The sequence below is a fragment of the Astyanax mexicanus genome, chromosome 11 (assembly GCF_023375975.1).
Source record: "Astyanax mexicanus isolate ESR-SI-001 chromosome 11, AstMex3_surface, whole genome shotgun sequence".
NCBI classification, from domain to species: domain Eukaryota; kingdom Metazoa; phylum Chordata; class Actinopteri; order Characiformes; family Acestrorhamphidae; genus Astyanax; species Astyanax mexicanus.
In genome coordinates this window covers 23,157,292-23,182,765 of record NC_064418.1, presented here as the reverse complement: position 1 = coordinate 23,182,765, position 25,474 = coordinate 23,157,292, and the positions used below count along the sequence as shown (strand labels likewise).

At 41.7% G+C, this 25,474-nt stretch overlaps 19 non-coding genes across 19 annotated transcripts; 6 read left to right on the top strand and 13 right to left on the bottom strand.

Annotated features, from left to right (window-relative positions):
* Positions 1–222: 222 nt before the first annotated feature.
* trnaa-ugc (transfer RNA alanine (anticodon UGC)) lies at positions 223–294 on the bottom strand. Its single transcript has one exon. It is a non-coding gene; the product is annotated as a tRNA-Ala (tRNA).
* Positions 295–1,244: 950 nt separating this feature from the next.
* trnac-gca (transfer RNA cysteine (anticodon GCA)) lies at positions 1,245–1,316 on the top strand. Its single transcript has one exon. It is a non-coding gene; the product is annotated as a tRNA-Cys (tRNA).
* A 116-nt stretch (positions 1,317–1,432) lies between these two features.
* trnac-gca (transfer RNA cysteine (anticodon GCA)) lies at positions 1,433–1,504 on the top strand. The gene has a single exon. It is a non-coding gene; the product is annotated as a tRNA-Cys (tRNA).
* Positions 1,505–2,773: 1,269 nt separating this feature from the next.
* Positions 2,774–2,845, bottom strand: trnaa-cgc (transfer RNA alanine (anticodon CGC)). Its single transcript has one exon. It is a non-coding gene; the product is annotated as a tRNA-Ala (tRNA).
* A 187-nt stretch (positions 2,846–3,032) lies between these two features.
* Positions 3,033–3,104, bottom strand: trnat-cgu (transfer RNA threonine (anticodon CGU)). The gene has a single exon. It is a non-coding gene; the product is annotated as a tRNA-Thr (tRNA).
* Positions 3,105–4,191: 1,087 nt separating this feature from the next.
* On the bottom strand, positions 4,192–4,263 carry trnaa-ugc (transfer RNA alanine (anticodon UGC)). Its single transcript has one exon. It is a non-coding gene; the product is annotated as a tRNA-Ala (tRNA).
* Positions 4,264–4,947: 684 nt separating this feature from the next.
* trnaa-ugc (transfer RNA alanine (anticodon UGC)) lies at positions 4,948–5,019 on the bottom strand. The gene has a single exon. It is a non-coding gene; the product is annotated as a tRNA-Ala (tRNA).
* Positions 5,020–5,231: 212 nt separating this feature from the next.
* trnac-gca (transfer RNA cysteine (anticodon GCA)) lies at positions 5,232–5,303 on the top strand. Its single transcript has one exon. It is a non-coding gene; the product is annotated as a tRNA-Cys (tRNA).
* Positions 5,304–5,418: 115 nt separating this feature from the next.
* On the top strand, positions 5,419–5,490 carry trnac-gca (transfer RNA cysteine (anticodon GCA)). The gene has a single exon. It is a non-coding gene; the product is annotated as a tRNA-Cys (tRNA).
* A 1,269-nt stretch (positions 5,491–6,759) lies between these two features.
* Positions 6,760–6,831, bottom strand: trnaa-cgc (transfer RNA alanine (anticodon CGC)). The gene has a single exon. It is a non-coding gene; the product is annotated as a tRNA-Ala (tRNA).
* A 187-nt stretch (positions 6,832–7,018) lies between these two features.
* Positions 7,019–7,090, bottom strand: trnat-cgu (transfer RNA threonine (anticodon CGU)). Its single transcript has one exon. It is a non-coding gene; the product is annotated as a tRNA-Thr (tRNA).
* A 7,712-nt stretch (positions 7,091–14,802) lies between these two features.
* On the bottom strand, positions 14,803–14,874 carry trnaa-ugc (transfer RNA alanine (anticodon UGC)). Its single transcript has one exon. It is a non-coding gene; the product is annotated as a tRNA-Ala (tRNA).
* Positions 14,875–16,243: 1,369 nt separating this feature from the next.
* trnaa-ugc (transfer RNA alanine (anticodon UGC)) lies at positions 16,244–16,315 on the bottom strand. Its single transcript has one exon. It is a non-coding gene; the product is annotated as a tRNA-Ala (tRNA).
* A 684-nt stretch (positions 16,316–16,999) lies between these two features.
* On the bottom strand, positions 17,000–17,071 carry trnaa-ugc (transfer RNA alanine (anticodon UGC)). Its single transcript has one exon. It is a non-coding gene; the product is annotated as a tRNA-Ala (tRNA).
* A 212-nt stretch (positions 17,072–17,283) lies between these two features.
* trnac-gca (transfer RNA cysteine (anticodon GCA)) lies at positions 17,284–17,355 on the top strand. The gene has a single exon. It is a non-coding gene; the product is annotated as a tRNA-Cys (tRNA).
* A 116-nt stretch (positions 17,356–17,471) lies between these two features.
* On the top strand, positions 17,472–17,543 carry trnac-gca (transfer RNA cysteine (anticodon GCA)). The gene has a single exon. It is a non-coding gene; the product is annotated as a tRNA-Cys (tRNA).
* A 1,262-nt stretch (positions 17,544–18,805) lies between these two features.
* On the bottom strand, positions 18,806–18,877 carry trnaa-cgc (transfer RNA alanine (anticodon CGC)). Its single transcript has one exon. It is a non-coding gene; the product is annotated as a tRNA-Ala (tRNA).
* Positions 18,878–19,064: 187 nt separating this feature from the next.
* On the bottom strand, positions 19,065–19,136 carry trnat-cgu (transfer RNA threonine (anticodon CGU)). The gene has a single exon. It is a non-coding gene; the product is annotated as a tRNA-Thr (tRNA).
* Positions 19,137–20,219: 1,083 nt separating this feature from the next.
* Positions 20,220–20,291, bottom strand: trnaa-ugc (transfer RNA alanine (anticodon UGC)). The gene has a single exon. It is a non-coding gene; the product is annotated as a tRNA-Ala (tRNA).
* Between the last annotated feature and the right edge of the window lie 5,183 nt (positions 20,292–25,474).

Genomic DNA, 25,474 nt, shown 5'->3' with positions numbered 1-25,474 from the left:
GCGCCACTTCTACAATATAAGTGTGGGCTTGAGAACACAGGGCAGAGTTGTCTGTGAAAGGCAGTTGAGTAGAAATCTATAGCATGCAATTATGAAGCCTATAAGAAATGAGATTTATAAAGCTACTTCATCAGCAAATGCCTTGTACACATGCCGATTTTATTGTGCAATTTCCAGAGACATGGGCTTTATGTTTACTGTCAAGTTGCAAAACAGCAGAAATGGAGATGCTGGGGATTGAACCCAGGACCTCATACATGCAAAGCATGCGCTCTACCACTGAGCTACATCCCCTCACAAAAGTCGCATATGTGTACACTGTCATCCTGGCAACAAAACTCTGCAGACTTCCAAAGACAGCATCCTTAAGATGCTGCATTGTTTCCATGCTTTTAGGGCAACCTACAGTCTCAGAGATATGTTTGAAAGAGCATGCTAAAGCAAGCCAGAAATTTTCAACAGAAAGACACAACAGCCCTTCAGGCACGGAAAGGGATCAAGGCTGTGATCGTCGGTTTACGAGATCGACACCTTGCCATTTGGCCACAATGCCAGACAACAAGCAATGTCCTGTCATTTAGTAGATACAACATAGCACCCACAATCAGGCAATGCACCGAGGAAGGAGGTTCCTGAGGAACAAGTATGGAGACCTTTAATTAAGCTTCTTTGCTTGTTGTCTTGCATGAAGAAAAATGCATGAAAGTGGATAAAACCCACGTTCTTCTGGTTACAAGACCAACGCCAAGCCACTTGGACATTGTGCCATGTAGAGTGGGGACATATAGTTTGAGAACTCACAGCAGACTTGACTCTCAAAAGGACTTAAGAAGAAATCTATAGCATGCCATTATGAAGGCTACAAACCAGATCTATCAAGGTTCTTTATTCAGCAAATGCCTTGTACAAATGCGCCGTTTTTGCAAATTCTATAGATGTGTGCTTCATGTTTAACTTCAATGCATGAAACAGCAGCAATGGAGATACTGGGGACTGAACCCAGCATGCGCTCTACCACTGAGCTACATCACCACATTAAACCTTAAAATCCGGGTGCCCCGTATGTCTATTGCCTCTCTGAAGGATGCTCTGTTCAGCAATGGGTTCTTTGGCTAAGATTTGGTTTTACAAAGTAGAATCCATGCATTTCACTCCATTTTAATAGATATTACCTTTAAAGGAGTTTAGTTCAGATCCAGGTGCCCCTTTTGTCAAGTCCCTTGCTTAAGGTGGGTTGCATTGAAGGGGGTATAGCTCAGTGGTAGAGCATTTGACTGCAGATCAAGAGGTCCCCAGTTCAAATCTGGGTGCCCCCTATGTCCAGTCCCTCTCTTAAGGGTGCTAAGTTCAGCAATGGGTACTTATGCTAAGATTTGCTTTTACAAAGTAGGATCCATGCATTTCAGTTCATTTTAGTACTTACTATGTTCCAGGGGGTATAGCTCAGTGGTAGAGCATTTGACTGCAGATCAAGAGGTCCCCGGTTCAAATCCGGGTGCCCCCTGTATCCAGTCCATTGCTTAAAGGCTGTACTTTTAGCAATGCCTGTTGGCTACCAGTTTACATTTGTGTAATCTGGCTAAGATTTGTTGTTACAAGGTAGAATCCATACATTTTAAGCCGGTGTATATCGAAAGGAGTATAGCTCAGTGGTACAGCATTTGACTGCAGATCAAGAGGTCCTCGCTTCAAATCTGGGTGCCCCCTATGCCCAGTGCTTCTCATAAAAAGGTGCTATGTTCAGGAATGGGTATAGGTTGCTTTGGCTAAGATTTGCTTTCACAAAGTAGAATCCATGCATTTCAGTTCATAGGGTTCCCCTTATGTCCAGTCCATCTCTTAAGGGTGCTATATTCAGCAATGGGTATTGGCTACCTTTTAGGGTACTTTGGTTAAGATTTGCTTTCACATAGTAGAATCCATGCATTTTAGTCCATTTTAATAGATATTACCTTCAAGGGAGTATAGTTCAGATCCGGGTGCCCCTTTTGTCCAATCCCTTGCTTAAGGGCTATTTTTTATCTGACTAAGATCAATGTAGGATCCATATATTTTAAGGGAGGTTGTATTGAAGGGGGCATAGCTCAGTGGTAGGGAGTTTGACTACAGATCAAGAGGTCCCCGGTTCAAATCCGCATGACCAATATGTCCATTTCCTCTCTTAAGGCTGCTTTGTGTTTAGCAGAGAGTTTTGCCTACCAGTATATATTTAGGTACTTTGGTTAAGATTTGGTTTCACACCGCACAATCCATACATTTCAGTTCATTTAATAGATATTACTTTTACGATCAGTGGGAGAGCATTTGACTGCATAGCAAGAGGTCCCCGGTTCAAATCCGGGTGCCCCCTATGTCTAGTCCCTCTCTTAAGAGACCTACGTTCAGCAAAGGGCACTTGGCCATTGTGCCACTTAGACTGGGGACATATAGTTTGAGAACTCACAGCAGAGTTGAATCTGAAAAGGACTTCAGCAGAAATCTATAGCATGCCTTTATGAAGGCTACAAACCAGATCTATCAAGGTTCTTCATCAGCAAAAATGCCTTGTACAAATGCACCTTTTTTGCAAATTCTATAGATGTGTGCTTTATGGACTTGAGAGCACAGGGCAGAGTTGTCTGCGAAAGGCAGTTGAGTAGAACTCTATAGCATGCAATTATGAAGCCTATAAGAAATCAAATTTATCAAACTACTTCATCAGCAAATGCCTTGTACAAATGCCGATTTTATTGTGCAAATTTATGCCTACTTTCAAGTTGCAAAACAGCAGAAATGGAGATGCTGGGGATTGAACCCAGGACCTCATACATGCGAAGCATGCGCTCTACCACTGAGCTACATCCCCTCACAAAGTTAATTGCTTTGTATGGTGTCATCCTGATAACAAAACTCTGGAGACTTGCAAAAGCAGCATCCTTAAACTGCTGCATTGTTTCCATGCTTTTAGGACAACCTACAGTCTCAGAGATATGTTTGAAAGAGCATGCTAAAGCAAGCCAAACATTTTCAACAGAAAGACACAACACCCCTTCAGGCACGGACGGGGGTCGAACCCGTGATCTTCGGTTTACGAGACCGACGCCTTACCACTTGGCCACCATGCCAGACAGCAAGCAATGTCCTGTCACTTAGTAGATACAACATAGCACCCGCAATCAATCAATGCACTGAGCAAGGAGGTTTTTGAGGAACAAGTATGGAAAGCTTTAATTAAGCTTCTTTGCTTGTTGTCTTGCATGAACAAAACTGCATGAACGTGGATCAAACCCACATTCTTCTGTTCACAAGACCAATGCCAAGCCACTTGGACATTGTGCCACGTAGACTGGGGACATATAGTTTGAGAACTCAAAGCAGAGTTGACTCTCAAAAGGACTTAAGAAGAAATCTATAGCATGCTATTATGAAGGCTACAAACCAGATCTATCAAGGTTCTTCATCAGCAAATGCCTTGTACAAATGCACCTTTTTTGCAAATTCTATAGATGTGTGCTTCATGTTTTATTTCAAGGTGCAAAACGGCAGCAAAGCAGATACTGGGGATTGAACTGGCGATCTACCACTGAGCTACACCCCGACAAGAACCAATGCCATTGGTGTACTGTTATCATTGCAAGACAAATGTACAGACTTGCAAAAGACTAATGTTAAGCTGTTGCATTTTCCCATGCTTTTAGAACAACCGACAATGTCACAAATACATTGGAAAGAGCATACCAAAGCAAAGAAGAACAGACAGATGTTGAATTGGACAGAGGTCCAACTAAAAAGCAGAAAACCAGAAGGTAACACAGACATTAGAGCACCCTCAATTAAAACATGCAGTGAGGTAGGAAGGTTTTGAGCAACAAGTATGGTAAACTGCAATTAAACCACTTTACTTTTTTCTTGCATCAACAAATAGGGACAAACAGAGATCAAACCTGTGAGCTTCAGTTCACAAGACCAACGCCAGGCAACTTGGCAATTGCGCCACTTCTACAATATAAGTGTGGGCTTGAGAACACAGGGCAGAGTTGTCTGTGAAAGGCAGTTGAGTAGAAATCTATAGCATGCAATTATGAAGCCTATAAGAAATGAGATTTATAAAGCTACTTCATCAGCAAATGCCTTGTACACATGCCGATTTTATTGTGCAATTTCCAGAGACATGGGCTTTATGTTTACTTTCAAGTTGCAAAACAGCAGAAATGGAGATGCTGGGGATTGAACCCAGGACCTCATACATGCAAAGCATGCGCTCTACCACTGAGCTACATCCCCTCACAAAAGTCGCGTATGTGTACACTGTCATCCTGGCAACAAAACTCTGCAGACTTCCAAAGACAGCATCCTTAAGATGCTGCATTGTTTCCATGCTTTTAGGGCAACCTACAGTCTCAGAGATATGTTTGAAAGAGCATGCTAAAGCAAGCCAGAAATTTTCAACAGAAAGACACAACAGCCCTTCAGGCACGGAAAGGGATCAAGGCTGTGATCGTCGGTTTACGAGATCGACACCTTGCCATTTGGCCACAATGCCAGACAACAAGCAATGTCCTGTCATTTAGTAGATACAACATAGCACCCGCAATCAGGCAATGCACCGAGGAAGGAGGTTCCTGAGGAACAAGTATGGAGACCTTTAATTAAGCTTCTTTGCTTGTTGTCTTGCATGAACAAAAATGCATGAAAGTGGATAAAACCCATGTTCTTCTGGTTACAAGACCAACGCCAAGCCACTTGGACATTGTGCCATGTAGAGTGGGGACATATAGTTTGAGAACTCACAGCAGACTTGACTCTCAAAAGGACTTAAGAAGAAAGCTATAGCATGCCATTATGAAGGCTACAAACCAGATCTATCAAGGTTCTTTATTCAGCAAATGCCTTGTACAAATGCGCTGTTTTTGCAAATTCTATAGATGTGTGCTTCATGTTTAACTTCAATGCATGAAACAGCAGCAATGGAGATACTGGGGATTGAACCCAGGACCTCATACACGCAAAGCATGCGCTCTACCACTGAGCTATATCACCACATTAAACCTTAAAATCCGGGTGCCCCGTATGTCTATTGCCTCTCTGAAGGATGCTCTGTTCAGCAATGGGTTCTTTGGCTAAGATTTGGTTTTACAAAGTAGAATCCATGCATTTCACTCCATTTTAATAGATATTACCTTTAAAGGAGTTTAGTTCAGATCCAGGTGCCCCTTTTGTCAAGTCCCTTGCTTAAGGTGGGTTGCATTGAAGGGGGTATAGCTCAGTGGTAGAGCATTTGACTGCAGATCAAGAGGTCCCCAGTTCAAATCTGGGTGCCCCCTATGTCCAGTCCCTCTCTTAAGGGTGCTAAGTTCAGCAACGGGTACTTAGGCTAAGATTTGGTTTTACAAAGTAGGATCCATGCATTTCAGTTCATTTTAGTACTTACTATGTTCCGAGGGTATAGCTCAGTGGTAGAGCATTTGACTGCAGCTCAAGAGGTCCCCGGTTCAAATCCGGGTGCCCCCTGTATCCAGTCCCTTGCTTAAAGGCTGTACTTTTAGCAATGCCTGTTGGCTACCAGTTTACATTTGTGTAATCTGGCTAAGATTTGTTGTTACAAGGTAGAATCCATACATTTTAAGCCGGTGTATATCGAAAGGAGTATAGCTCAGTGGTACAGCATTTGACTGCAGATCAAGAGGTCCTCGCTTCAAATCTGGGTGCCCCCTATGCCCAGTGCTTCTCATAAAAAGGTGCTATGTTCAGGAATGGGTATAGGTTGCTTTGGCTAAGATTTGCTTTCACAAAGTAGAATCCATGCATTTCAGTTCATAGGGTTCCCCTTATGTCCAGTCCATCTCTTAAGGGTGCTATATTCAGCAATGGGTATTGGCTACCTTTTAGGGTACTTTGGCTAAGATTTGCTTTCACATAGTAGAATCCATGCATTTTAGTCCATTTTAATAGATATTACCTTCAAGGGAGTATAGTTCAGATCCGGGTGCCCCTTTTGTCCAATCCCTTGCTTAAGGGCTATTTTTTATCTGACTAAGATCAATGTAGGATCCATATATTTTAAGGGAGGTTGTATTGAAGGGGGCATAGCTCAGTGGTAGGGAGTTTGACTACAGATCAAGAGGTCCCCGGTTCAAATCCGCATGACCAATATGTCCATTTCCTCTCTTAAGGCTGCTTTGTGTTTAGCAGTGAGTTTTGCCTACCAGTATATATTTAGGTACTTTGGTTAAGATTTGGTTTCACACCGCACAATCCATACATTTCAGTTCATTTAATAGATATTACTTTTACGATCAGTGGGAGAGCATTTGACTGCATAGCAAGAGGTCCCCGGTTCAAATCCGGGTGCCCCCTATGTCTAGTCCCTCTCTTAAGAGACCTACGTTCAGCAAAGGGCACTTGGCCATTGTGCCACGTAGACTGGGGACATATAGTTTGAGAACTCACAGCAGAGTTGAATCTGAAAAGGACTTCAGCAGAAATCTATAGCATGCCTTTATGAAGGCTACAAACCAGATCTATCAAGGTTCTTCATCAGCAAAAATGCCTTGTACAAATGCACCTTTTTTGCAAATTCTATAGATGTGTGCTTTATGGACTTGAGAGCACAGGGCAGAGTTGTCTGCGAAAGGCAGTTGAGTAGAACTCTATAGCATGCAATTATGAAGCCTATAAGAAATCAAATTTATCAAACTACTTCATCAGCAAATGCCTTGTACAAATGCCGATTTTATTGTGCAAATTTATGCCTACTTTCAAGTTGCAAAACAGCAGAAATGGAGATGCTGGGGATTGAACCCAGGACCTCATACATGCGAAGCATGCGCTCTACCACTGAGCTACATCCCCTCACAAAGTTAATCACTTTGTATGGTGTCATCCTGATAACAAAACTCTGGAGACTTGCAAAAGCAGCATCCTTAAACTGCTGCATTGTTTCCATGCTTTTAGGACAACCTACAGTCTCAGAGATATGTTTGAAAGAGCATGCTAAAGCAAGCCAAACATTTTCAACAGAAAGACACAACACCCCTTCAGGCACGGACGGGGGTCGAACCCGTGATCTTCGGTTTACGAGACCGACGCCTTACCACTTGGCCACCATGCCAGACAGCAAGCAATGTCCTGTCACTTAGTAGATACAACATAGCACCCGCAATCAATCAATGCACTGAGCAAGGAGGTTTTTGAGGAACAAGTATGGAAAGCTTTAATTAAGCTTTTTTGCTTGTTGTCTTGCATGAACAAAACTGCATGAACGTGGATCAAACCCACATTCTTCTGTTCACAAGACCAATGCCAAGCCACTTGGACATTGTGCCACGTAGACTGGGGACATATAGTTTGAGAACTCACAGCAGAGTTGACTCTCAAAAGGACTGTCGTGGAAATCGACAAAGACAGTCAACGAGCCGGGATGCCAAAAAGAGAAGGTTTTTATTTTGAAGTTGCAAAAAGCAAAAATAAAGCGAAAGCAATGGATGAAGAATGAGAGTAGTCAGGAAAGTCGGAAAAAGCCCCTTTCTGTGTCGACTGGGCATTTTTATACAGTCCTCGTTCATACATGAGGTAATGTCCACGTGATCTGTTTGGAACAGGTCCCTACCAGATATAAAAAGAGGAACAGAAAACTGCACGTACAACAGAAGATAAGCTTTTTTTAGGAGAGAATAATTCACAAATCAGAAAACTCTTTTTTACTCTGACAAGACAGTTTCCAGGCAAACTTAATTTTCCAATCCTTAGGAGAGAATAATTCATGAATCAGAAAACACCATTTGCTATGACCCGCTAGTCTCCAGGCAGAACTCAATTTTCATCTCTTTAGGCCTCAAATCTGAGCCTGTATGTCCCAGGAGCAGAGAATACACAGTTCACATAAAATCAATGATAACATACTGATTGAATGATTAACAGGATGAATATTGAATGATTAACAGTAATAATCAGTATAATTGATTATGAATACATGAAGTAAATCAGGAATACATGGAATAAATGTTGATTTTCCCCCACATTTCCCCCCTTTTAATCAAAAATTTTCATTTTGATTAAACAATAAGAAAAAAAAAAAATAATAATAATAATAATTTTCAACACATAAATGCTGATTACAATGATATCTGTGATGGTCAAATGCACAATGTCCTGCTGTTGTCCTGCTCCCAGAGCAACAAGGAAAAAATACATGAAAATCTTTTTCTCGGAATTCAGGGTTCTGAAGGTAAACTGCCTCAGCCCCACGTACGAAGAGCTTTATTCTGGTTTTTGATGTTTGCAATATCAGTGAATGAAAAGTATGAGTTGGTGTGTGATAAGACTATGTGTGTTTTTAATGAGATGTGTTTAAGAGTCTCTGTATGTAGTGTACTTTGACGCAAACGAAACGTTGCTCAATCAGTTACTTCCTCACTTCCTCTCCTCGTCACACACTGCTGTGTGCTGTCTGCTGCTGTGGGCAATTTCAGCTGCCCCTCCTTCCTGCTGCGGCCTGCTGAGGGTCAGACTTTTTAGCTGCTGCTCTCTCGTCTCCTCCCGCTTGCTCTGTGAGCGATCTCTGTTGTTGTACAGCTGTAGAACCCTCGCCTATCAGTTGATCTGCGTACGTTGTTCTCTCAGTCACCTGGAAAGGCTCAATCCAGCCATGCTCGTTCCCCTTTCGTGCGCAATGGCGGAGGAGCCCTCACTCTGTGTCTGGACTGGTCCACCTTTGCACCACGTTCTCCTTCTCCCCCTGTGTAAACAGATCTGAAACAAGACTTTCGATTCGTTATAATCATGTTTAAGGTTCTCTATTCATTTTGGAAGTCTTTTAAGGGGTCCTCCGTGTCTCCTTCCTGCAAGTTAAAATACATGGTTAAAATACATTTATCACACTTAACTTGAGCTCTAATTTCCCTTGGAAGTTAATTATTTCATATTTAAATTTTGTCTGTGCACAGATTTCAGCCCAATTTTGTTTTCTTACCTTCTTCAGTTGCCCTGATTTTCAGTTATACTCAATCATGATCTTTACTTGTCAAAAGTGCTTTAAATCCCTAACATTTAGTCATTTTCAAATTTTAAATTGCAACATTTAATTATCAACACCATTAATTACTGGCTTTTACCTTACTTTTGTTCACATCCCTTTCCCTTTCAGTGTAACTGCTTCCCCATGGCTATAACTAATCTCTTATAGCCAAATTAGCTTTTACAAACACCTAGTTTACCACTAGACACACACTATGTCTCATGCACACACAAATGCACACAATGCACAAACACTTCTACTTCCACTCTCACAAACACTAACCAAGCTAAAGATCACACACCTCAATTCTGCACCATCATTGTACAGACCATATTTTACTGCTTCACAGCCCAAAGCTGCTGCTTTAAACGCACCTGCTGTTAAACCTACCACTGAATGCTTCCTGCATATCCTCTTATATTGTATTGATAGTACTACATAGATAATAAATAAGGAACAAACATATGGAAATATATCTGAATCATGTTTATTATCATTGCTCCATGCAAAGTTTTAATGATCAGCTGCTCTATTCTCCGATTTATCTCCACACTGATTGATAGAATATCAGGGCCCAAAGTTTTACACTCTGCACAAACTACACATAATGTGGCTTTTGTCTCAGGAATGGGTCCATGTTGATGTACTGGGCTTTCTTGGGTTACTCTTGCTTTAACTTTTGCCTCACCGCTTGTGGCTGTATTATTTTACCTGCCACTTTAATTTTCTGCGGTGTGCTATTTATTAAGAAATTATGATTCTGACTTTATTCAGTTCCCAAGATTTTTATAAAGCCTTGATTTCTAGATTTAGTTGATTTTATTTAGTGCTTTAAGAATTGGGATAAGTGGAACGTGATTATTTTTCTCTGTATCAATCGTTCCATTACAGACAATAATATTATCAATATTAATAAACACAGATGTTATGCTTTGCTTTGTCCATGTTATTATAGCAAGTAAACCCGAACAATGCTTTACATTTACTTTTCAATATTTTCAATATGTATTTATGCATATACAATGCCAAGCAGATTGCTTTTCACAATTATCAACAATACATATATTTCCTTAAACAATTTATCAAATCCCACTTACTGTTTCCCTTGCTCAAAAAGTGGCTCACATGTTGAATAGTGAAAGTTCAATTTTGTGATTTCTAAGTTTCTTATTTCTTCTTTTTAAATTAGGATTGGGTGTGTCTTAAAGTTAAGACTGTTACAATATTGCTGAAAGTAATTGCTCATCTGCATAGAGGTTGTTTTAAAACCAAACTTTAAAAAGATAAACAAGCTAAAAGTTAAAAAAATGCTCTATATCTATAAAATAATTATTGGGCAAATAATGGTGGCAATAATGATCATCTATTTACCTCCCCCCTTTTTCTGAAACAGAATTTCTGTTTCAGAGAACTTAACACAAAATTGCTTCACCCTCTTTACTGTCCATTTGGGCTGGTCTACCCTGCCCAGGCCTCCACTGAACACACACCCCATCACGTCATTCATCCACTCACTCCCCCCTGGGCTGCGCTTCCCTTCCACGATGTTTTCTCCGTTTTCTGTTAACATGCATGTGGTGGTCAGATCGAGACTGTGCCTGTCTTAGGTTGTCCCTGTGTAATATGTTGGGATCTTACCCGTCTTTGGCTAACCAGCCTAGCCCACTGAACCACACACAGCGTAGCAGCACTGTTTCATCAACATTCAGTGCTGTAGTGTTTCTGCAGGGAGCACAAACCCAGGTATGTCACACTGTCACAAACTCACACTCTGGTGTTCGCCGTGAAAGCCTGTGCAAGGCACCAGAGTACCCATGGTTTATTATTTGTTATTATTGTATACAGATTTTCCTTATTACCATCAGTATCACCCTTTCTCTCCCACTGAATTTAGCTTAAATTATTTGCTTTGATAACACTGCTCTGGAATAGACCCAAAAGAGTGCATGTCAATGAATAATTATTCAGATTTGGCATCTGTATCTCACAGATGTACCACAAGGTTAAAGTTTGGTCCAGTTTTATTTAATATATATATATAAATTATATTACTGGCTCTGCTTCTTCAGATTGCAAACTTTACCATTATGCAGATGAAACAATTTTATATTGCTTAGCTGATTTTGTTCATGCTACAGCCAGAAAATTATGCATTTGTTTTATAGGTGGCATTGTATAAGCATGAAAACTAAATCTATGCCGTTTTCCAGATCTCTTTCTAGTCTAATTTAATACTGTAAAGCAAAACAGAGAGCTGCATTTTCAAACACATTTTATTTCCCCTTATTTAAAATGAGAAAGACCTTCATTTTCAAATAAATAAGGTCTTTTCTCATTGGTTTCTGAAATCAACTATCCCTCTTATGAGGATCAAAATGTAACATAGAGAAATTAGATATTACATCCGTCTTATATAAGTCTCATTCAGCTAGGACTGAACTGAGATCAGTCTGAATGAGAAACGAATAGTAAGATAATTGACTAAATCACCTGATAAAAAGCTGTGTTTGGAATGGCTCACTCATTAATTCATTCACTATTCACTATGTAGCATTTTCTATTTATTAAACTTATTTATTTAACAATCAAACAAGAAACCATGTTTATTTGTCCTGCTCTGAGGACATCTTACACAGCAGTACTGCATGGCATAGTATATTTTGGAATTTCCAGTTACTTTTATTTTTAATTTGTTTTGCTAACCAACCCCATAATCCCTTTATTAAATTCTATAAATTCTATCCCGTCACATACCTCTCCGACATTATTCAACAACTTAATTATTTATATTAACATTTTTCCCAACCTTGCTTACGTTAAAGTACACTGTACTCATGATTGGGTATCCACATTTTCACATTTTAATTTTAGAACTGTCTTATAGCGTATGCATATGTATATTATATTATATTTCTATTTCACATTAGTCACTGTCATAATAGATGTCATTGCACTTTACTCTGTTAATTATTTAATTATTTATGACCATTAGTAACATCTACTGCACTGCTCCGTTTACAGATAGATCTTCACCTTGTATAGTTAGGGTTTTTTATATCCTTATATTTTCTTATATGTATATATATATATATCTACCCATACAAAAGCCTTTTTCCCCTGTTTTCACTGTGTATTATTCTATTTCCCTACTGAACTTATGTTCTATTTTCTATGATATCTCACAAGCGTTAATTCACAATTAAAAATCAACCTCTCAGTCTAAAACCCAATGGGCTGGACCAACTCCAACTACTTCACCTTGGACTCCTCCCCTGCAGTGGGACTCATCCATTTCCTATTTCGTTGTCACTCACGACTTCGTACACTCAATCAGCCCCGCTCTCGCACAGTTTCACTCACCCTGCCTTACACACACTCTTTAATTCGCTGCCATACACTTTCTCACTCACTGCCACACACACATTCTTTCTCTCCGCCAACACAAGATACACATTTTCTGTTTCTCTCTCAGGAAAACTGGACCCGCACACTTTCACACTCACAGGTACACTTTTAATCCCTTTAACAGACACTCGTACACCCTTTTCTTTTCCTCTCTGTCAGTCGCACTGTCGCACACACTTCTGTTTCACTCACTCTAAACAGGAAAAGACGAGAGGATAAAAACCAGACAGAAAAAATTAGAAGTGAGAAAAGAACGGAAGCGGTGCGGAGCAAAGCCAAAAAAATTTAGATAGCAAAAAAATTTATAAGACACTTGTCTTTCGGCATCCCCGTTCATTTCCCCTTAGAAAAATGTACTTTAACAAAGTTTCCCCTCTGGCCCGAAACCCCCCGCTCTCAACACACAGATGAGGGATCGATCCATTTTTTCACCAGCAGGTTCGCGACTCTATCGCTCTTCCTATGTGCTCACAGCCCCGTCAGACTGTGCCCTCCGTTTTCTCACAAAAAACCAGGGGAAAAAATCTTTAACCTTTAAATATCGTCATACAAAGGCGGGTTATCCGGCCCCAGGAACCAGTTTTTCTGGGCTATGCCCCAAATCTTGGATTGAGGCAAACACACAGCACCAAAAAACTTACAGGTTCCTCTTTTTGCCTCTAACCTCTTCACACAACTCAGACTGTGTGCCAGGGGGCTCAAACCAGACGAAGAAAGATATAAAAATATACTCACACGTGGTGCGGCTGCAGCGGCCCCGGACACCCCTCGACCCCCAGAGAAAACGCCTTTTCCTCTAAAAAACAGTTGAGGTTCTAAGGTTGGGTTTCTTTTTTTTTTTTTTAACCCAAGAGCGTCCTCCGCTTTTCTTGCAGGGTCTAGAGGTCCCGGTGCACGAGCAGCCCACCGCAGGGACGCCAATTTGTCGTGGAAATCGACAAAGACAGTCAACGAGCCGGGATGCCAAAAAGAGAAGGTTTTTATTTTGAAGTTGCAAAAAGCAAAAATAAAGCGAAAGCAATGGATGAAGAATGAGAGTAGTCAGGAAAGTCGGAAAAAGCCCCTTTCTGTGTCGACTGGGCATTTTTATACAGTCCTCGTTCATACATGAGGTAATGTCCACGTGATCTGTTTGGAACAGGTCCCTACCAGATATAAAAAGAGGAACAGAAAACTGCACGTACAACAGAAGATAAGCTTTTTTTAGGAGAGAATAATTCACAAATCAGAAAACTCTTTTTTACTCTGACAAGACAGTTTCCAGGCAAACTTAATTTTCCAATCCTTAGGAGAGAATAATTCATGAATCAGAAAACACCATTTGCTATGACCCGCTAGTCTCCAGGCAGAACTCAATTTTCATCTCTTTAGGCCTCAAATCTGAGCCTGTATGTCCCAGGAGCAGAGAATACACAGTTCACATAAAATCAATGATAACATACTGATTGAATGATTAACAGGATGAATATTGAATGATTAACAGTAATAATCAGTATAATTGATTATGAATACATGAAGTAAATCAGGAATACATGGAATAAATGTTGATTTTCCCCCACAGGACTTAAGAAGAAATTTATAGCATGCTATTATGAAGGCTACAAACCAGATCTATCAAGGTTCTTCATCAGCAAATGCCTTGTACAAATGCACCTTTTTTGCAAATTCTATAGATGTGTGCTTCATGTTTTATTTCAAGGTGCAAAACGGCAGCAAAGCAGATACTGGGGATTGAACCCACGACTTCATGCATGCAAAGCACGCGATCTACCACTGAGCTACACCCCGACAAGAACCAATGCCATTGGTGTACTGTTATCATTGCAAGACAAATGTACAGACTTGCAAAAGACTAATGTTAAGCTGTTGCATTTTCCCATGCTTTTAGAACAACCGACAATGTCACAAATACATTGGAAAGAGCATACCAAAGCAAAGAAGAACAGACAGATGTTGAATTGGACAGAGGTCCAACTAAAAAGCAGAAAACCAGAAGGTAACACAGACATTAGAGCACCCTCAATTAAAACATGCAGTGAGGTAGGAAGGTTTTGAGCAACAAGTATGGTAAACTGCAATTAAGCCACTTTACTTTTTTCTTGCATCAACAAATAGGGACAAACAGAGATCAAACCTGTGAGCTTCAGTTCACAAGACCAACGCCAGGCAACTTGGCAATTGCGCCACTTCTACAATATAAGTGTGGGCTTGAGAACACAGGGCAGAGTTGTCTGTGAAAGGCAGTTGAGTAGAAATCTATAGCATGCAATTATGAAGCCTATAAGAAATGAGATTTATAAAGCTACTTCATCAGCAAATGCCTTGTAAACATGCCGATTTTATTGTGCAATTTCCAGAGACATGGGCTTTATGTTTACTTTCAAGTTGCAAAACAGCAGAAATGGAGATGCTGGGGATTGAACCCAGGACCTCATACATGCAAAGCATGCGCTCTACCACTGAGCTACATCCCCTCACAAAAGTCGTGTATGTGTACACTGTCATCCTGGCAACAAAACTCTGCAGACTTCCAAAGACAGCATCCTTAAGATGCTGCATTGTTTCCATGCTTTTAGGGCAACCTACAGTCTCAGAGATATGTTTGAAAGAGCATGCTAAAGCAAGCCAGAAATTTTCAACAGAAAGACACAACAGCCCTTCAGGCACGGAAAGGGATCAAGGCTGTGATCGTCGGTTTACGAGATCGACACCTTGCCATTTGGCCACAATGCCAGACAACAAGCAATGTCCTGTCATTTAGTAGACACAACATAGCACCCGCAATCAGGCAATGCACCGAGGAAGGAGGTTCCTGAGGAACAAGTATGGAGACCTTTAATTAAGCTTCTTTGCTTGTTGTCTTGCATGAACAAAAATGCATGAAAGTGGATAAAACCCACGTTCTTCTGGTTACAAGACCAACGCCAAGCCACTTGGACATTGTGCCATGTAGAGTGGGGACATATAGTTTGAGAACTCACAGCAGAGTTGACTCTCAAAAGGACTTAAGAAGAAATCTATAGCATGCTATTATGAAGGCTACAAACCAGATCTATCAAGGTTCTTCATCAGCAAATGCCTTGTACAAATGCACCTTTTTTGCAAATTCTATAGATGTGTGCTTCATGTTTTATTTCAAGGTGCAAAACGGCAGCAAAGCAGATACTGGGGATTGAACCCACGACTTCATGCATGCAAAGCACGCGATCTACCACTGAGCTACACCCCGACAAGAACCAATGCCATTGGTGTACTGTTATCATTGCAAGACAAATGTACAGACTTGCAAAAGACTAATGTTAAGCTGTTGCATTTTCCCATGCTTTTAGAACAACCGACAATGTCACAAATACATTGGAAAGAGCATACCAAAGCAAAGAAGAACAGACAGATGTTGAATTGGACAGAGGTCCAACTAAAAAGCAGAAAACCAGAAGGTAACACAGACATTAGAGCACCCTCAATTAAAACATGCAGTGAGGTAGGAAGGTTTTGAGCAACAAGTATGGTAAACTGCAATTAAACCACTTTACTTTTTTCTTGCATCAACAAATAGGGACAAACAGAGATCAAACCTGTGAGCTTCAGTTCACAAGACCAACGCCAGGCAACTTGGCAATTGCGCCACTTCTACAATATAAGTGTGGGCTTGAGAACACAGGGCAGAGTTGTCTGTGAAAGGCAGTTGAGTAGAAATCTATAGCATGCAATTATGAAGCCTATAAGAAATGAGATTTATAAAGCTACTTCATCAGCAAATGCCTTGTACACATGCCGATTTTATTGTGCAATTTCCAGAGACATGGGCTTTATGTTTACTTTCAAGTTGCAAAACAGCAGAAATGGAGATGCTGGGGATTGAACCCAGGACCTCATACATGCAAAGCATGCGCTCTACCACTGAGCTACATCCCCTCACAAAAGTCGCGTATGTGTACACTGTCATCCTGGCAACAAAACTCTGCAGACTTCCAAAGACAGCATCCTTAAGATGCTGCATTGTTTCCATGCTTTTAGGGCAACCTACAGTCTCAGAGATATGTTTGAAAGAGCATGCTAAAGCAAGCCAGAAATTTTCAACAGAAAGACACAACAGCCCTTCAGGCACGGAAAGGGATCAAGGCTGTGATCGTCGGTTTACGAGATCGACACCTTGCCATTTGGCCACAATGCCAGACAACAAGCAATGTCCTGTCATTTAGTAGATACAACATAGCACCCGCAATCAGGCAATGCACCGAGGAAGGAGGTTCCTGAGGAACAAGTATGGAGACCTTTAATTAAGCTTCTTTGCTTGTTGTCTTGCATGAACAAAAATGCATGAAAGTGGATAAAACCCATGTTCTTCTGGTTACAAGACCAACGCCAAGCCACTTGGACATTGTGCCATGTAGAGTGGGGACATATAGTTTGAGAACTCACAGCAGACTTGACTCTCAAAAGGACTTAAGAAGAAAGCTATAGCATGCCATTATGAAGGCTACAAACCAGATCTATCAAGGTTCTTTATTCAGCAAATGCCTTGTACAAATGCGCTGTTTTTGCAAATTCTATAGATGTGTGCTTCATGTTTAACTTCAATGCATGAAACAGCAGCAATGGAGATACTGGGGATTGAACCCAGGACCTCATACACGCAAAGCATGCGCTCTACCACTGAGCTACATCACCACATTAAACCTTAAAATCCGGGTGCCCCGTATGTCTATTGCCTCTCTGAAGGATGCTCTGTTCAGCAATGGGTTCTTTGGCTAAGATTTGGTTTTACAAAGTAGAATCCATGCATTTCACTCCATTTTAATAGATATTACCTTTAAAGGAGTTTAGTTCAGATCCAGGTGCCCCTTTTGTCAAGTCCCTTGCTTAAGGTGGGTTGCATTGAAGGGGGTATAGCTCAGTGGTAGAGCATTTGACTGCAGATCAAGAGGTCCCCAGTTCAAATCTGGGTGCCCCCTATGTCCAGTCCCTCTCTTAAGGGTGCTAAGTTCAGCAACGGGTACTTAGGCTAAGATTTGGTTTTACAAAGTAGGATCCATGCATTTCAGTTCATTTTAGTACTTACTATGTTCCAGGGGGTATAGCTCAGTGGTAGAGCATTTGACTGCAGATCAAGAGGTCCCTGGTTCAAATCCGGGTGCCCCCTATATCCAGTCCCTTGCTTTAAGGCTGTACTTTTAGCAATGCCTGTTGGCTACCAGTTTACATTTGTGTAATCTGGCTAAGATTTGTATTACAAGGTAGAATCCATACATTTTAAGCCGGTGTATATCGAAAGGAGTATAGCTCAGTGGTACAGCATTTGACTGCAGATCAAGAGGTCCTCGCTTCAAATCTGGGTGCCCCCTATGCCCAGTGCTTCTCATAAAAAGGTGCTATGTTCAGGAATGGGTATAGGTTGCTTTGGCTTGCTTTCACAAAGTAGAATCAATGCATTTCAGTTCATAGGGTTCCCCTTATGTCCAGTCCATCTCTTAAGGGTGCTATATTCAGCAATGGGTATTGGCTACCTTTTAGGGTACTTTGGCTAAGATTTGCTTTCACATAGTAGAATCCATGCATTTTAGTCCATTTTAATAGATATTACCTTCAAGGGAGTATAGTTCAGATCCGGGTGCCCCTTTTGTCCAATCCCTTGCTTAAGGGCTATTTTTTATCTGACTAAGATCAATGTAGGATCCATATATTTTAAGGGAGGTTGTATTGAAGGGGGCATAGCTCAGTGGTAGGGAGTTTGACTATAGATCAAGAGGTCCCCGGTTCAAATCCGCATGACCAATATGTCCATTTCCTCTCTTAAGGCTGCTTTGTGTTTAGCAGTGAGTTTTGCCTACCAGTATATATTTAGGTACTTTGGTTAAGATTTGGTTTCACACCGCACAATCCATACATTTCAGTTCATTTAATAGATATTACTTTTACGATCAGTGGGAGAGCATTTGACTGCATAGCAAGAGGTCCCCGGTTCAAATCCGGGTGCCCCCTATGTCTAGTCCCTCTCTTAAGAGACCTACGTTCAGCAAAGGGCACTTGGCCATTGTGCCACGTAGACTGGGGACATATAGTTTGAGAACTCACAGCAGAGTTGAATCTGAAAAGGACTTCAGCAGAAATCTATAGCATGCCTTTATGAAGGCTACAAACCAGATCTATCAAGGTTCTTCATCAGCAAAAATGCCTTGTACAAATGCACCTTTTTTGCAAATTCTATAGATGTGTGCTTTATGGACTTGAGAGCACAGGGCAGAGTTGTCTGCGAAAGGCAGTTGAGTAGAACTCTATAGCATGCAATTATGAAGCCTATAAGAAATCAAATTTATCAAACTACTTCATCAGCAAATGCCTTGTACAAATGCCGATTTTATTGTGCAAATTTATGCCTACTTTCAAGTTGCAAAACAGCAGAAATGGAGATGCTGGGGATTGAACCCAGGACCTCATACATGCGAAGCATGCGCTCTACCACTGAGCTACATCCCCTCACAAAGTTAATCGCTTTGTATGGTGTCATCCTGATAACAAAACTCTGGAGACTTGCAAAAGCAGCATCCTTAAACTGCTGCATTGTTTCCATGCTTTTAGGACAACCTACAGTCTCAGAGATATGTTTGAAAGAGCATGCTAAAGCAAGCCAAACATTTTCAACAGAAAGACACAACACCCCTTCAGGCACGGACGGGGGTCGAACCCGTGATCTTCGGTTTACGAGACCGACGCCTTACCACTTGGCCACCATGCCAGACAGCAAGCAATGTCCTGTCACTTAGTAGATACAACATAGCACCCGCAATCAATCAATGCACTGAGCAAGGAGGCTTTTGAGGAACAAGTATGGAAAGCTTTAATTAAGCTTCTTTGCTTGTTGTCTTGCATGAACAAAACTGCATGAACGTGGATCAAACCGACATTCTTCTGTTCACAAGACCAATGCCAAGCCACTTGGACATTGTGCCACGTAGACTGGGGACATATAGTTTGAGAACTCACAGCAGAGTTGACTCTCAAAAGGACTTAAGAAGAAATCTATCTAAATTATGAAGGCTACAAACCAGATCTATCAAGTTTCTTCATCAGCAAATGCCTTGTACAAATGCACCTTTTTTGCAAATTCTATAGATGTGTGCTTCATGTTTTATTTCAAGGTGCAAAACGGCAGCAAAGCAGATACTGGGGATTGAACTGGCGATCTACCACTGAGCTACACCCCGACAAGAACCAATGCCATTGGTGTACTGTTATCATTGCAAGACAAATGTACAGACTTGCAAAAGACTAATGTTAAGCTGTTGCATTTTCCCATGCTTTTAGAACAACCGACAATGTCACAAATACATTGGAAAGAGCATACCAAAGCAAAGAAGAACAGACAGATGTTGAATTGGACAGAGGTCCAACTAAAAAGCAGAAAACCAGAAGGTAACACAGACATTAGAGCACCCTCAATTAAAACATGCAGTGAGGTAGGAAGGTTTTGAGCAACAAGTATGGTAAACTGCAATTAAGCCACTTTACTTTTTTCTTGCATCAACAAATAGGGACAAACAGAGATCAAACCTGTGAGCTTCAGTTCACAAGACCAACGCCAGGCAACTTGGCAATTGCGCCACTTCTACAATATAAGTGTGGGCTTGAGAACACAGGGCAGAGTTGTCTGTGAAAGGCAGTTGAGTAGAAATCTATAGCATGCAATTATGAAGCCTATAAGAAATGAGATTTATAAAGCTACTTCATCAGCAAATGCCTTGTACACATGCCGATTTTATTGTGCAATTTCCAGAGACATGGGCTTTATGTTTACTGTCAAGTTGCAAAACAGCAGAAATGGAGATGCTGGGGATTGAACCCAGGACCTCATACATGCAAAGCATGCGCTCTACCACTGAGCTACATCCCCTCACAAAAGTCGCGTATGTGTACACTGTCATCCTGGCAACAAAACTCTGCAGACTTCCAAAGACAGCATCCTTAAGATGCTGCATTGTTTCCATGCTTTTAGGGCAACCTACAGTCTCAGAGATATGTTTGAAAGAGCATGCTAAAGCAAGCCAGAAATTTTCAACAGAAAGACACAACAGCCCTTCAGGCACGGAAAGGGATCAAGGCTGTGATCGTCGGTTTACGAGATCGACACCTTGCCATTTGGCCACAATGCCAGATGTAGCAGGAGGGGTTTTGTTTACCCCACCTACAGTTCTTAATTTAATAATGGTGTGCGGGCGCTTTAAGGTGCTGGGCGGGATTTCTATCCCCTATATATAGATGGGGGACCCTTATTTGGTGTGCGCTTCCTGTCCCCCACTCCTCTCTCTCCCGGAGCGTCTCACTTCCGGTCCAGCGGCATTCAGCTTGGTTGATTTAGCGCGGTTTTTGGCTCACTTCCAAAGAAGGTATTTGTGGCTACAGTAGTTGGTTATAATCTTACTGTGTGACTTGATTAACTCATTAGCACATTTTACTTGTAGACTTGAAGATTTTCGGCTGGTTTGCCAGCCCAGCAGCGTTGTATTGTGCTCTTGTGGGTCTAGTTTCACTTTCAGTTTCATAAGGTAGGTCTGCTCTGCTTATTTTGTTAGTTTGAGCGTGATTTTAGAATTACAGCTGACTTGCTCTTTTGGATTGGGGGTAGGGATAGCGGCCGTGTGGCTGTGCTGTTGCCGTGCTGTAGCTGATCGTCTGCTGTGGCCATTTCCTGTGTCTGCCGTGCCATTTTCTGCTAGCTGCTGTTTGCTGCACCAGCTGTGATTGCCAGTGGTGTTGTCTGCTCTCTGCACTCTAACCCTGATTGTTTGGGGAAACTGCATGCTGTATGTAAGTATAGTATTTTATTAATTCTCAAATTGGCTATTTTAAATGGTTTAATTAAAATGTGTGTATTTTATAGGTTTTCTCACCCAGACTGTGCTGATTGTGGCTTTTAGCTTCTCACAGTGCTGCTGTTTTGTTTCTCTATTTTTGTTGTTAATTTTCTTTTGCTATTTTCTGTCTTATTCATTCTTTGTTTTGGATTATTATATCTTTGTTTAAATTTGGTTTCTGTTTTGCCTGAGTTTGTATTCTATTTTTATAATTTTGCTTTGCGTTATCAACCCTAACTATCTGTGGCTTCTTTTTGTTTTGTATGGAATTAGGGTTGATTTCTTATTGACTACTTTCTCATTTATGATTTGGTGTCTTGTCATTTATTAAGTATTTCTCATTTGTTTCATATATTTGATTTCTTTATAATTTGAGTTTGAGTGTTGGTTAATTTGGTGGGATGATTTTATTTTGAAGATTAGTGCAGTCAGTCGACTGCACTTTCCTGATTTTTGTATTTTGTGTTTGGATTACTTTAATTTGGGTTAATTTTGGTTATTTGGACTTTCTTCTCTTCTGTTTAGCAGAACTGTGTGAGTTTTGTGTGTGTGTGTGTGTGTGTGTGTGTGTGTGTGTGTGTGTTGTGGTGGTTGTACTGTGGTGTGGTAAAGAGGGGCTGCGAGAGACCAGGACTAAATAAGATAAGTGTTTTACTCTTTTATATAATTGTCGTAATTAATTGTGTAGTTTTAATTTGAAATATAGTTCTGGTAAAATTATTAGTGGTCTCTCCCCTCCACCATTTACCATACTTAATTTTGTTTCTTTTTTTGGCTGGACAGGAGCTGCGGGCCAAAGCGACAGAGCTTGGGGTGTGGAGTATCTTTTCACCATTCTGTAGTGTAGAGCACTTGGTGTTTGAGATATGCAGTGCAGTCACGTGTGGTGTGTGTAGTGTAGGTGACCTCGTATCCTTTTTCTGCTCCTTCCTGCCGCGGTAAGCCCTCAGTCCAGTCCTGGCCTGAGTCTTAATATTAATTTGTCTGTCCAGTGTTTGTGTGTGTGTGTGAATGTTTTAAAAATAATTGTTAATAAAATTGTTTAAATATTTGGAACTCCGTCTCTGGTCTCAAAGTGTTCTAGATCTGCGTGTCTTTAATTTTCTTGGCTTTAAGGGCCAGTTATATTTCCTAGGGGTGAAATTCCCTTAGGTGGCGTAGTCGTGCACTATTTACTATAAATATTTATTAGTATTCTTACTCTCTCTTGCCACATTTGGCGTAGTCGGCAGGGTTTCACTTTTAGAGATCCGGAGACGTGGTGTCCATTTTTGTAATAATTCTGTTTTGAAAAGTTATTTGTGATTTGGTGTTGAAGGTAGAGACAAAACAGCAGCATTTGTTTGAAGATTTGGATTGTTAACTAATTTGTTTTGAGTTTTGGTGCAGCTCACCCTTTGTTGGGATGGAGGACGAGATACAGCAGCTCAGAGATCTAGTTTTGCAGCTTAAGGCTGATAATGAGCGACTACTGCAGGAAAGGGCTGCTGCTTTACCTGGTCCTAATGTAGCTACTTCAGCTTCTCCTGTTATGGTAAGTAATGTTCCACCTGCCAGTGCTAGTGCTGTTACAGAGCGTTTTGTGGTTATTCCGCGAGATCGAAAGTGCCCGTTCTTTAATGGTAAGACTGGGATGGGTATAGTGGAATGGATAGAGGAGATACAGGCTTGTATGCGGGTCCGTCACCTTTCAGTAGCTGATCAGGCTTTCTTTATTTTTGATCATTTGGAAGGGGAAGCAAGGGAAGAGATAAAATATCGCCCTAGTGTAGACCGAGGGGATCCAGCCAGAGTTCTAGCCATTTTAAAATATCTTTACAGTAGCTCCCAGTCTTATGTTACGTTACAACAGGCCTTTTTCTCAAGAAAACAGCAGGAAGGAGAAACTTTACAGGAGTTTTCCTTGGCCTTAATGGGTTTAATGGAATCTGTACAGCAGCATGCTCCAGAGGGGATGCTCAATGTAAGTATTTTACTTCGGGATCAGTTTGTAGAGCATGTTTTAGATGGGGCTCTTCGTCGGGAGTTAAAGCAGTTTGTTCGCCGGCAGCCTACTGCTACCTTGTTGGAGGTACGTGGGGAAGCTATTCGATGGGAGAGGGAGGGGTTACCAGGAGGTGCTAGAGAGCGTAGTTTTTCTCTGCCATCTGCTTATGGTCTACAGTATGGTGTACAGGGAGGTTCCCGCCCAGCCCCTTCAGGTGTCTCTCAGTCATCCGAGTTTGGGGAGTTAAAGGAAATTTTGAAGCGTCAGCAAGAGCAGCTTAACCAGTTAACTAAAACTGTTGCTTCTTTGCAGAGCCCCTCTTGGCCTATTCGTCCTTCTCATCAGGGACGTGTGATTTGCCGACGATGCCAACAGCCTGGTCATTTTGCGAGGGATTGTGATGGGGAACGTGTTTTTCCACAGCCTAGGGGTCCACCGTCAAACGTGGGTAGGTCCTCTCACCCTTCACAGCAGTCGGAAAACTGAAGCCCACTGAACTGCAGAGCCACAGTTCAGAGGGGGTGTCTTTAGGCTCAAGGGCAGGTGCTGTGTCTAGGCTTATATCTTCTTGTCCAGTCATTAATGTTTTGATTGCTGATGTTATGGTTTCTTGTCTGCTAGATACTGGTTCCATGGTGTCTACAGTAACAGAGAGCTTCTTTTTGAAACAGTTTGAACCTTGGGGGCATGATAGGCTTCAGTCCTGTCATTGGTTACAGCTTCGGGCAGCTAATGGGCTGGATATCCCTTACATAGGTTATTTAGAGTTGGATGTTTTGCTGTGTAACAAGATTATGCCTCGTTGTGGGATCTTAGTCGTGAAGGATCCTCCTGGTGCCTCGTCTGCAGTCCCTGGTGTTTTGGGGATGAACGTCATTAGCCGGTGCTATCAAGAGCTGTTTGGATTACATGGTCCTTCTTTTTTTGAGTTGCCTTCAGTGGTGCAGGCTCCCAGTCCAGTTATTGATGCTTTGCAGCAGTGCCATCAGTCTGCCACCAAAGTTCCTAGAGACCCTGTGGGTACCGTAAAGGTTCGAGGAAGTCAGGTGTTGCGTATACCTGGTGGTGTGATAAAATTGGTTGCTAGCACTTGTCCAGAACCGTCTTTTGGTCGGTCTGCACTTTTTGAGCCTTTTGAGGCTGGCCTCCCTGCAGGTTTGTTGGTTTCTCCCTGTCTTGTTCAGGTTATCAGAGGCACGGTTTACGTTCCGGTAGTTAATGTGGGGACTACTGAAGTTCTTCTCCATCCGCATACCCGTTTGGGTTCTTTAAGTGCAGTCCAGGTTGTCAGCTTACCTTCTGGGGTTACTGAGGTTAGGTCCACCACTGCCACAGTGTCATCCCAAGTAGCTGTTAATTCTGCACAGGCTGGCGTAGAGAGTGTTGATTTGTCTGCTTTGCCTGATCAGGAACAGAAGGAGGTTAGATCCCTCTTACAGAAATATAGTTCCGTTTTCTCAGCTCATGAGGGTGATTTGGGTTGTACAAACCTAATCACACATGAAATCCCTTTGTTGGATAGCGTGCCAGTGCGGCAGAGGTATAGACGCATTCCGCCATCTGAGTACGAACTGGTAAAGGCACACATTGATCAGCTTCTTGAGGCTCAGGTTGTGAGGGAGAGTAGCAGTCCCTACGCGTCCCCTATCGTACTAGTTAAAAAGAAGGATGGTACCTTGCGTATGTGTGTGGATTATCGGTTGCTTAATAGCAAGACACGCAAGGATGCTTTTCCTCTGCCTCGCATTGAGGAGAGTTTGGACGCACTTTCTGGAGCTCGCTGGTTTTCAACCTTGGACCTTGCCAGTGGGTATAATCAGGTCCCGGTAGCAGAACAGGACAAGGCTAAGACTGCTTTTTGTACACCATTTGGCCTATTCGAGTGGAACCGTATGCCCTTTGGACTCTGCAACGCTCCAAGTACTTTCCAAAGGTTGATGCAACGGATGTTTGGGGATCAGCAGTATCAATCACTACTTCTGTATTTGGATGATATTATTGTGTTTTCGTCCTCTGTTTCCCAGCATTTGCAGCGGCTGGAGGTTGTGCTTGGGCGCCTCCAAAAGGAGGGCTTGAAAGCTAAGCTAGAGAAATGTGTCTTTTTCCAACAGGAAGTGAGCTACCTGGGACATGTTATTTCCAGTAACGGAGTTTCTACTGATCCTGCTAAGATCGAGGCAGTAGCACAGTGGCAGCGTCCCGGCAACGTGTCAGAGCTGCGCTCCTTTTTAGGGT